An 11,102-nucleotide genomic window follows, 5' to 3' on the forward strand; every position below is an offset into this window, starting at 1 on the left:
TGGAAGCACAACTTTCCATGTCTGCACCCGCCACCTGACTGTATATATCACTCTACACTTCTTTTATGTATACTGTACTTACTTTTTGAACTCCTGCCTTGTCCGTGCTTTAAAAGAAGCCTCCGTCTTGATTCTTAGATTTTCCCAGCTTTCTCTTCCTCTCTGCTTTGCTATCAATCACATGACCAGCTAAAGACCATATAATTTCTTTATGCTGGGGGACACTGTGATTATTATTCTCTCTATATTCTTCTAAATAAGCTGAGAAACCATAAGTATACAGACAGGGAGGCTGCACTATATTCTTCTACACCAGTGTGACAGGAACCTGTCTAAGTATCAGTGGCAGTTGATGATAGAAGTTTCTGTTTCCCCCTGTGTATAACTAGTGCGGTACAGAAACTGCTGAAGCCTGTGATGGGTGACACATAGATCTCCGGAGACCCAAGTAGAGAAAGTAGTCACCGAGCCGGATTCACACTGCTGCTAAGCAACCATCCCGGTCTGATATATAGAGATAAATAACAGGTGAGAGACCGACACATGGAATACCAGAATGCAGCACATGGGAGAGGTCAGTTTTGGCCGGAGTGTCCCTTTAACATTTCATAATTATATCATCTAGTTATCATCTCTTTATTTGTAGATCTCATTCGGAACCATCTACACGTCATTGTTCTTTGTGATGGATAAGGGACACATAACGGAGAAGATACTGAACGTCACCCTGGAGATAATCTACCTTCTTACCGGAGAGGTAAAATAATCCGGGACTCATGTATATGTCCTTTCTCTTATCTTTTTATCCTACGGACAACATTATAGAAAAAGCAAAAGATCACGTCATCATAATTGATTTGTAAATATAAATGCTGTAACAAATCTTCTCTGGTGCATAGATATTTATTTTAATACAATGATAGCGCCCCCTAGCATTTTGACTGCCCCCCTAATGCTGCTTCCACCTTCCTAAACAGTCCGCGGTGGACACGCATTACAAAAGTTATGATTTTTGGAATGCTGGGAGGTAAAAACGAAAATTGAAAAAACCGAAAATAGGCTGTTCATTAAGGGGTTAATAACCTATCATTCACCTGTTCTATACCTGGACTGAGTTACCTGGTGGTGGTTACATTCAGTTATCCTTTGGATGCATTACTATGGACTGATCTGTGGGCTACAACATAAGGTGTCTTAGCCTGGGGACTGTGTTGCTCCCTCTGCAGGCGGGGTGTTGCGGTGGCACTGGTTGCCATGTGGTGCGCCACCTAATAGAGTAGGGACCCACTTAAAAGAAGTCGCCATGAGGAGGCAGGTTGGCTTATACGATCAAAATGTTTACTAAGAACTTCCTGTTCATTTTGATTCTCTTGTATGTTCCATCTCGATATCCAGGATTGTCCAGTAGTGAAGAATACATCTGGTGACTCTCTATCCCCCAACAGATGTCCCTACATGTCTGGAGGATGGACCAGTACCATCACGGAGCCTTCACTGATACCTAAGAGAAATGAGAGCTACGTAATGGGAAGAGCAGAGTTCACAGCAGCACTGAATCTGCACGCTCCTCTCCTGAAATACTCTGTGCTGCTGTGAACTCTGCTCTTACCATTACGTAGCTCAGTCTGTTACCTCTCCTCCACTCCTGTCCTCAATAACACCTTCACATGATTGGCAAGTCACCACCCCGCACAAGATCCACACGCTCATCTCCTGAAATACTCTGTGCTGCTGTGAACTCTGCTCTTACCATTACGTGGTGACTTGCCAATCATGTGAAGGTGTTATTGAGGACAGGAGTGGAGGAGAGGTAACAGACTGAGAGCTACGTAATGGTAAGAACAGAGTTCTCAGCAGCACAGAATCTGCACGCTCCTCTCCTGAAATACTCTGTGCTGCCTTAAACTCTGTGGACAGGTCATGATCCTGTTTCTTTTAAATGCTGCACTGTAGCGCAGCCTTATATAGTGGATCGAGCGGGTTCCCCAGCAGCATTTAAAAGAAACAGGATCCTGACCTGTCCACAGAGTTTAAGGCAGCACAGAGTATTTCAGGAGATGAGCACGGCCGGCCACGGGCAGCCGGTCGTTTTTCCAAGCCGTGCTCCCATTATAAAGTATAGGAGCACGGCCCGTAAAATAAAAAAATGGAACATGTTCTATCTTTTTAACGGCACGGGCACCTTCCCATGAGAAAACGGGAAGGTACCCGTGGCTAACAGAAGTCTATGGGCCCGCTATTTCGGGTCGTAATTACGACCCGTAATAACGGGTGTTTTTACGGTCGTGTGCATGAGGCCCCGTAATGACGGGTGACTACATGTGTGCACCCGTCATTACGGCAGCGTTGCTAGGCGACGTCAGTAAATAGTCAGTGTCCAGGGTGCTGAAAGAGTTAACTGATCGGCAGTGACTGTTTCAGCACCCTGGACAGTGACGACCGATCACAATATAGAGTAACCTGTCAAAAAAAAAAGACGTTCATACTTACCGAGAACTTTCTGCTTCCTCCAGTCCGGTCTCCTGGCCGTTGCCTTAGTGACGCGTCCCTCTCGACATCCGGCCCGACATTCCTGGGTGACGTTACAGCCCATGTGACCGCTGCAGCCAATCACAGGCTGCAGAGGCCTCTGCAGCCAATCACAGGCTGCCGCGTCAGAAAAGAAGGTCGGACTGGAGGAAGAAGAGGGACTCGTCACCAAGACAACGACCGGGTACGTATGAAATGTTTTTTATTTTATTTTTAATCAGCAGCCTCTTTTCTCTATCAGTGATTGATAGAGACAAGTGGCTGCCGATTTGTATAATATTTTTGACCGGGTTCGGTCAAAACGGGTTCGGCCGAACCCGGTGAAGTTCGCATTCGCTGTCCGGCTTCGCTCATCTCTACCTGTCAATATTGTTTCTGACAGAGGGGTACAATTTGTTTCATTGTTTTGGAGAGCCTTCTGTAAGAAGTTGGAGATTGATCTGTCCTTCTCCTCGGCCTTCCATCCTGAAACCAATGGTCAAACTGAGAGGACTAATCAATCTCTAGAACAATATTTAAGGTGTTTTATCTCTGACTGTCAATATGATTGGGTTTCCTTCATTCCCCTCGCCGAATTTTCCCTTAATAACCGGGTCAGTAACTCGTCAGGGGTCTCCCCCATTTTCTGTAATTTTGGGTTTAATCCACGGTTCTCCTCCGTTTCACCTGGTGGTTCCAACAATCCCGAGGTAGAGGTCGTTCATCGGGAACTGTGCACAGTCTGGGCGCAGGTTCAGAAGAACCTAGAGGGGTCCCAGAGCGTACAAAAGACTCAGGCTCATAGAAGACGTTCTGCTAACCCTTTGTTTGTGGTCGGGGATCTGGTGTGGCTGTCTTCAAAAAATTTGCGCCTTAAAGTTCCGTCTAAAAAATTTGCTCCCCGGTATATAGGGCCGTACAAGGTCATTGTGGTCCTTAACCCTGTCTCCTTCCGGCTGGAGTTACCCCCGTCTTTTCGAATACACAACGTGTTTTATGCCTCCCTCCTGAAATGCTGCTCCCCGTCCTTGGTTACCTCAAGGAAACCTCCGGTCCCTGTTCTCACCCCTGAAGGGGTAGAATTCGAGGTGGCCAAGATTGTGGATAGCAGGATGGTCCAAGGCTCCCTCCAGTACCTGGTCTATTGGAGAGGATACAAGCCTGAGGAGAGGACTTGGGTACCCGCCCGGGATGTTCACGCTGGGGTATTGCTCAGGAGGCTCCATCTTCGGTTCCCCAATAAGCCAGGTCCACCTAGGAAGGGTCCAGTGGCCCCTCATAAAAGGGGGGGTACTGTAAAGGATCTGCCAGACACCGCTTCTGTGTCGACGCCCGTGGTTAATCAGTCTGCACCTGCTCCTAGGTCTGATAGAGTGACTCGATCTGTTACCACTCAGGCTGGTAGGCTGAGGAGTGGGAGAACCTATCACAGCCTGGCCAGACAGTTCTAGCTCCCGCCCTCGGTCTATTTACACCTTCATTTCCTGCTTGTCTTTGCCTGTGATTCTCTCTGGTTTCCTGGCTCTACTGTTCCTGCTATAACTATTCACCTCTGCTTCATATGACCCTGGCTTGACTGACCATTCTCCTGCTTTGCATTTGGTACCTCGTACACTCCTGGTTTGACTCGTCTCGTTCACTACTCTTGTTGCTCACGGTGTTGCCGTGGGCAACTGCCCCATTTCCCTTAGCTTCAGTGTACCCTTGTCTGTTTGTCTGTCATGCACATATTGAGCGTAGGGACCGTCGCCCAGTTGTACGCCGTCGCCTAGGACGGACCGTGCAAGTAGGCAGGGACTGAGTGGCGGGTAGATTAGGGCTCACCTGTCTTCTCCCTACCCCGACATTACAATAGGATTGTATAGAAAAAAACCTAGTTTGTTATTAGCACCATTTTGGGTACTTTTTGATCACTTTTTATTACATTTTTTTAAGGATTTAAGGTACCCAAAAACCAGCAATTCTGGTGGGTTTTTTTTCTCGTTCTTTTTTAAATATGGCATTTACCCTGCAGGTTAAATAACGTTATTTTAGATCAGACTTATACGGACAAGTCCATCAATTATGTTGATTTTATTTTTTTTATATCACTTTAGAGGATGAGGGTCTTTTTTTTTTTTGGTGTATTACTAAAAACTTTAAGGGTATGTTCCCACACACTGGATACGCTGCAGATTTTCTGAAACAGAAAATCTGCAGCAGAATCTCAATAAAAACGCTGGTCAATGTGTGACAGAAATCCCCACCAAATAACGTGTTTCTTCGGCTCATTTTGCTGCGGTAATGCTGTGTTTTACCTGCGGATTTCGTTTTAAACATTGGTTATAGCAAAGTATATGTGCACCTGCGTGTTTCCGCAAACGCTGTAAAAACCGCAACAACATAAATCTGTTGCAGAATTTCTGCTCCCTATTGAAGTCTATGGGCCAAACACGCAGGATCTCTGCACAACACGCAGCATGAGAAACGCACCGCAGAACACTTTCGCGTGACTTTTCTGCGGTTTTGTTTTCCGCAGCGCGGGCATGAGATTCTCTTATTCACTTTGCTGCTACTGTAAATGCTGTGGAATATCCGCAGAGTTCAGTTGTGGAAATTCCGCAGCATTTACGCTACGCGAGAACCCGGCCTTACTCCCTTTTTTTTTTGTAAACATTTTTTCCATCCCCCTAAGGACTTCCGTATTGCTGTGTATTGTGCTATTTACAGCCTCCTATTAAAGGGCTTAATAGGAGCACAAAGATGGCAGACCTGGGGTCCTTTTTATTAGGCCCCCAGACTGCCATGACAACCATCAACACCACGTAAGTGAGCCCGCTCCATGCTCCTCTCCTCGTGCCATAAGGTACAGTTACGTCCTGGTGCTACAAGAGGCTTAAAGCACCGGCCTCACCTACAGCAACTTCTGTATAATATACGAGCCCGTACACCAAATGCTCGGCTTTCCGAGAAAAGCCGATCAGAAACGAAGCGGCTCAGCGCTCACCTGAGCACTTCTCCTGCTTCGTTTTAGCGATCTGTGGGGGTCTCCGTGCTCGGACACCCAGTCATCCAAACTTCAGACATCTCACTATGACACGCCAGAAGTTTTTTTGAAAGTTCAATTACCATTTTACCTGCAGAAATTTGCCTTTTTTTAAAAATAAAAATAAAAAACCCTGTGTTTTTGACCACCTAGCCCGTGTTTATTTTTTTACCGTTTATATAATCAAATGATATTGTGATCATTGTTACCAAAGTTTCCACACACCGTGACATTCCCAACCAGCTCTGCATTGTTAGACATTACCAGATTTTAACTGAGCATCACATTTTGTTTGGTTCTCCACAATTTGCCACAAACATGTTATTCCCTTTGCAGTTGGAGCAGAACGGTTCCTATTCTCCCATTATCACTGCAGTACCAGCCTGGGCAGCCCACTCTATCTGTTTCTATATCTGACCATCCGTCTCCTGAGTGACGTGGGGGGGGGGGTCTAGATTACACCCAAAAATAATCATTTCTGTGTTCCTTTGTAATTCCACCCACAAGGTTTCCACCTCCTGACAATCTTCCTCCAGTATTGCTTCTTTTACACTTCCCTTCGTATGACGTTTAACATGCAGACATTCTCCCCCACCTTTCCTATTTGTCCTGTCTTTCCGAACGAGTGTAAAACACTGAAGATTGACAGCCCAATTGTGTGAAGGGCCCGGCTATGTTTCTGCGAAACCACCTATATCGATATGTTCCTCCAGTACCAAGGCCTCAAGCGCCCCCAGTTTTGCTTCCTAGACTTCTGCCATTTGTGAACATACACTATAGGTTGCCGTCCAATTTTTCATGTTCAGTTTCAGGAATGTGATTGACATTTTTAGGCACATGTGTCTTCAATGTTGGTTTGTAACGCACGGATCTCATTATCCTGTGACCTAATACTTCACCCACCAATATAGTCTGACGCCTCTTGATGACTGAATCCCCTAGAACCACTTCTTATCTTGCCCTAACTTCATTACCATCCCCCCGGCTACCAGCTGGGCTGTCCTCCTGGCTGTCGGGGAGAGCAGTATCCAGTATACAGTAGCTGCTCAGCAGTGCGACTCCATTACTGTCTACAGTAAACCAACACCCCAAGTAGCTGCCGAGAAGTTAAGGTCTGTTCTCATCTGCGTCTATGGCAGTTTCCGTCAGATTTGACGGGAAAAACAATGCTATATGTTGCACCACGCTCTGGCCCGATTCACCACATTGTAAGATAATGTCCTGGCTTTCAGTGGTGTGTGTGCGGCTTGTGTTCTATGTGTGCAGTCCTGGCCAAAAGTTTTGAAACAAATTTTTGTTTTCACAGTTTGCTTCTTCAGTTTTCATAGTGCTATTTGCATTAACTCTAGATTGATATGAAGAGTGATCAGATGAATTGCAATTAATAGTATAGTCATTCCTTGCCATGAAAATTATCTTAATCACAAAAAAAACATTTCCACCTCATTTCAGCCCTGCCATAAAATGACCTCCTACCATCATTTCACGTTCGCTCAGGAGAAAGTGTTAATGAGGACAAGGCAGCTGATAGAATTATAAGAGTGGACTGGTTGCTTTAAAATGGAAAGGTGCTTGAAATCAGTCTTCTTCTGTTAGCCATGGTTACCTCCATGGAAACGCGTACAGTCATCATTGCTTTGCATCAAAAGGGCTTTACAGGTAAGGACATTGCTGCGTGTAAGATTGCCCCTAAATCAACCATTTATCGGATCAAGAAGAACTTCAAGGAGAGAGGTTCGATTGCTGTGAAGAAGGCTTAAGGGCACTCAAGAAAGTCCAGCAAGTGCCAGGACCGTCTCCTAAAGAGGATTCAGCTATGGGATCAGTTTTAACAGCAGTGCAGAGCTTGCTCAGGAATGGCAGCAGGCAGGCGTCAGTGCATCTGCACGCACAGGCAGGTGAAGGATTTTGGAGATTGGCCTGGTGTCAAGAAGGGCAGCAAAGAAGCCACTTATATGGGAAGTTGTCCGTGGTCAATAGAAGTGAATAGGTCTGTAATTGCGGACCGTAATTACTGTCCGCAAGTACGGATGATTTTTACGGTTGTGTGCATGGGGCCTAAACGATCGATAAACACTAAAGCAGCAAACTTTGGGAAAACCAAAATTTGTGTCAGTCTCGAAACTGTGTCATTTATAGTGACCCGGCTCCAACAAGTGTTACAGAAAGTTGGTGTAGAAGTTTTCCATTAATGAATTACTCGGCTTCTCTAGATGTTACTGACACCATTTTCTTGGATAATATTTGTGAAATATCTTTAGTAAGAATAGGAAATATAAACGACTGTACAGTGTGTGAAGAAGAACAATTAATAAGTGATGGGGGAGGGGAACTATAGGCACTTTATATGAGCTTTACTGCTTGGAGTTGTGCCTAAAATTATTATCTTGCCTCCAGTTTTTTGGCTTTCTTTCCATGTCGAAATAATAAAAATGTTCTTGTTTGATAATCGCTGCGTCAAAATTGTCTTTAAAAAGAAAAATAATATCACATCTTTGTAATTTAATGGTCTCATTTATTTTTCTACTTTATTTATATTGACTCCTGCACCCTATAAAGAAGCAGTTAAGTGCTGAGTTCAGGAACACTACAGTGCCAGCCCATGCACCTGGGTTTGAAGCTTGCTGCGTGCCGCTTGTGTTGTAGATGGCATTCTCCTTACTTATACAAGTTTTCTGGGGATAGAACCTGCATGTTCCTGACTCTTCTGTTAGCAGAGAACTTTACCAGTGCGCTACCTCTACTGTCGAGAGCCAGCTGCAAATTATTCCAAAGATGACATGTTCTTATTCCTGCTGGAAGTAATGTTTACATTTGGTCTTATGAGGACAATAAGAAAGTCCAAATATCAACCTGAGCTGGTGGCATGGTGCATGATCAGTGTCTAGACAGTGAGTGTCTTCTGTGTGGTCTCTGGTTCAAATCCTGATGTGTGGTCTTGTCCAAAAGATACCTTGCTGGGTGGTGTTTATAGTGGTGTGGAGGCAGCACAGTGAGTATGTTGCTGCATAAGAAAGTCACTTACATGAATAATGTTACTTATACAGCTGTATTTATATAGAAGATTATAACAATATACAAATCACTCAAACAGGTATCATACTCTATGGGTGGCACTTTGCCCAAGGAGGCCAATGTGGGGATTAGAACCCACGTTGACACAAGCGATCCCTGCACTTAACTCAGATGACGCAAGCTGTGCTGCAGCTTCTCAACAACACGTTTATTCACTTCTTAAAAAACAGGGGTAATCGGACTTTCAACATTAGAAACTTTAGATCACATAGGGTGCATGATAGCATGGTGGCTTTGGGATTAAGTGCCTAGACCAGTTATGGAGTTAGCCCATGTACCTGGGTTCATATCTTCTTGCATGCAGCTTGTGTGGTAGGTGGCATTCTCCTTACTTATACACTGCCTGTGCTTAACGGTGACCATGTTTTTCCAACAATTTTGTCAAGCAGCTTACGCTCAACAGGCAAAGAATTTCTCCTTTAAAAGAATCCCTCGCCTTGTGAACCTAAACTGGTGAAAAGCTGGAGACACAAGAAGGAGATCCTGGGGATAGAACCCATATGTGCCTGATTCTTCTAATTTATCAGCAGAGAACTTTACCAGCATGCTACATCTGCTATCAGGAGCTGTCTGCAAATTCTTCCAAAGATGACATGTTCTTATTCCTGCTCGAAGTAAAAAATGTACATTTGGTTTTATGGGAGACAATGGAAAAGCCCAGAGATCAACCTGAGCTAGTGGTGGTATGGTGTTTAAGCAGTGTCTAAGCAGAGATTGTCTTCTGTGCAGGCCCTGGTTCAATTTCTGATGTGTGGCCTAATCCAAAACATATACTTTGCTGGGTGGTGTTTACAGTGGTGTGGAGGCAGTGCAATAAATATGTTGCTGCATAAGAAAGTTACTTATATGACGAAAGTTACTTGTGCACCTGTTTCTTTTTCTAGAGAGCTGTATTCATATAGTAGATTATTGCAGATTTCAGCAATATACTCATCACTTAAACAGGCATCATAATCCATAGGTGACACTTTGGGGAAGGGGGAAGGTGACCAGGAGAACAACATGGGGATTAGAACCCACGTTGTATAGAAGTGATCCCTGCACTTAACTCTGACTTTATGTAGCTGCAGTGCAACTGGCATGGTCTATTTATCACCTCTTTAAAAATAGGGGTAATCGGATTTTCAACAAAAGAACCATTAGATCACATTGGGGTACAACAGCACAGCAGCTTTAAGTGCTTTCAAGACTGGAGACTGGAGACACAAGGAGTAGAACCAGGGGATAGAACTTGTATGTTCCTAACTTTAGAACTTTACCTGTGCGCTACCTCTGTAGCCAAGAGACAGCTCCAAAGATGACATGTTCTTATTCCTGCTGGAAGTGACAATTACATTTGGTTTTAAGGGGACAATAAGAAAGCACAGAGATCACCCTGAGCTGGTGGTCTGGTGCGTAAGCAGTTTCTAAACAGCAAATGTCTTCTATGCAGACCCTGGTTCAAATCCTGATGTGTGGTCTTGTCCAAAAAAAGGTAAGTTGCTTAGTGGTGTGGGGGCAGTGAAACAAGTTTTTTTGTAGCATAAGAAAGTTACTTATACAGCTGTCTTCTTTTTTCTAGACAGCTGTATTTATTGAGTAGATTATTGCAGATTTCAGCAATATACTCATCACTCAAACAGGTATCATAATTCATCACTCCACATGTGGTACTTTGGGAAAGGGGGGAGCTGCCCAATGTCACCAGGAGACAACGTGGGGATTAGAACCCATGCTGTACAGAAGTGATCCCTGCACTCAACTCAGATCACCGCAGCTGCACCGCAACACATGTATCACCCCTTTAAAAAATGGGTAATCATACAAGAAAAACTCTACATCTCATTAGTGCTTTTAAGGCTGAAGACACAAGGTGGAGATCCTGGGGATAGAACCCATATGTGCCTGATTCCTCTAATTTATCAGCAGAAAACTTTACCAGTGCGCTACCTCTGATGTCAAGAGACAGTTCCAAAGATGACATGTTCTTATTCCTGCTGGAAGAGACAATTACATTTGGTCTTATGGGGACAATAAGAAAACACAGCGATCAACCTGAGCTGGTGGTCTGGTACTTAAGTAGTGTCTAACCAGTGAGTGTTTTATGTGCAGGCCCTGGTTCAAATCCTGATGTGTGTGTGACCTTGTTGGAAAGAATACTGTGGAGTTGGTATAATGAGAAGGTTCCTGCATTAGGAAGTTACTTACTTCCTCAGTATATTATTGCAGATTTCAGCTATATACTCATCACTCAAACAAGTGTCACAATTCGTTACCCTGTCACCACATAAAAAGCGAGGTAATGGGGCAGATCTTGGCTCCTGAGTGGGATGGCTGCCCAATCACCTTAATCCTGTGTACTTGCAGCTCAAAGCAGCCCTTAACATCTAAAACCTGCCTTAAAAGAGTCTGAAAGTAGGCAGTTGGGTGAGTCAGTTTAGAGAGTGCTTATCCTGAGGCGGGATTACACTTTCATGAAGATAAACTTTAGACCACATTGGGGCATGACAGCACA

General features: G+C 44.5%; 1 long non-coding RNA gene across 1 annotated transcript; it reads left to right on the top strand.

Annotated features, from left to right (window-relative positions):
• The first annotated feature begins 370 nt into the window (after positions 1-370).
• LOC142663394 (uncharacterized) lies at positions 371-9,503 on the top strand. The gene is made up of 3 exons (XR_012851092.1): positions 371-528; positions 647-757; positions 8,998-9,503. It is a non-coding gene; the product is annotated as an uncharacterized LOC142663394 (long non-coding RNA).
• The last annotated feature ends 1,599 nt before the right edge of the window (positions 9,504-11,102 follow it).

Source organism: Rhinoderma darwinii, chromosome 11 (genome assembly GCF_050947455.1).
Source record: "Rhinoderma darwinii isolate aRhiDar2 chromosome 11, aRhiDar2.hap1, whole genome shotgun sequence".
NCBI lineage: Eukaryota > Metazoa > Chordata > Amphibia > Anura > Rhinodermatidae > Rhinoderma > Rhinoderma darwinii.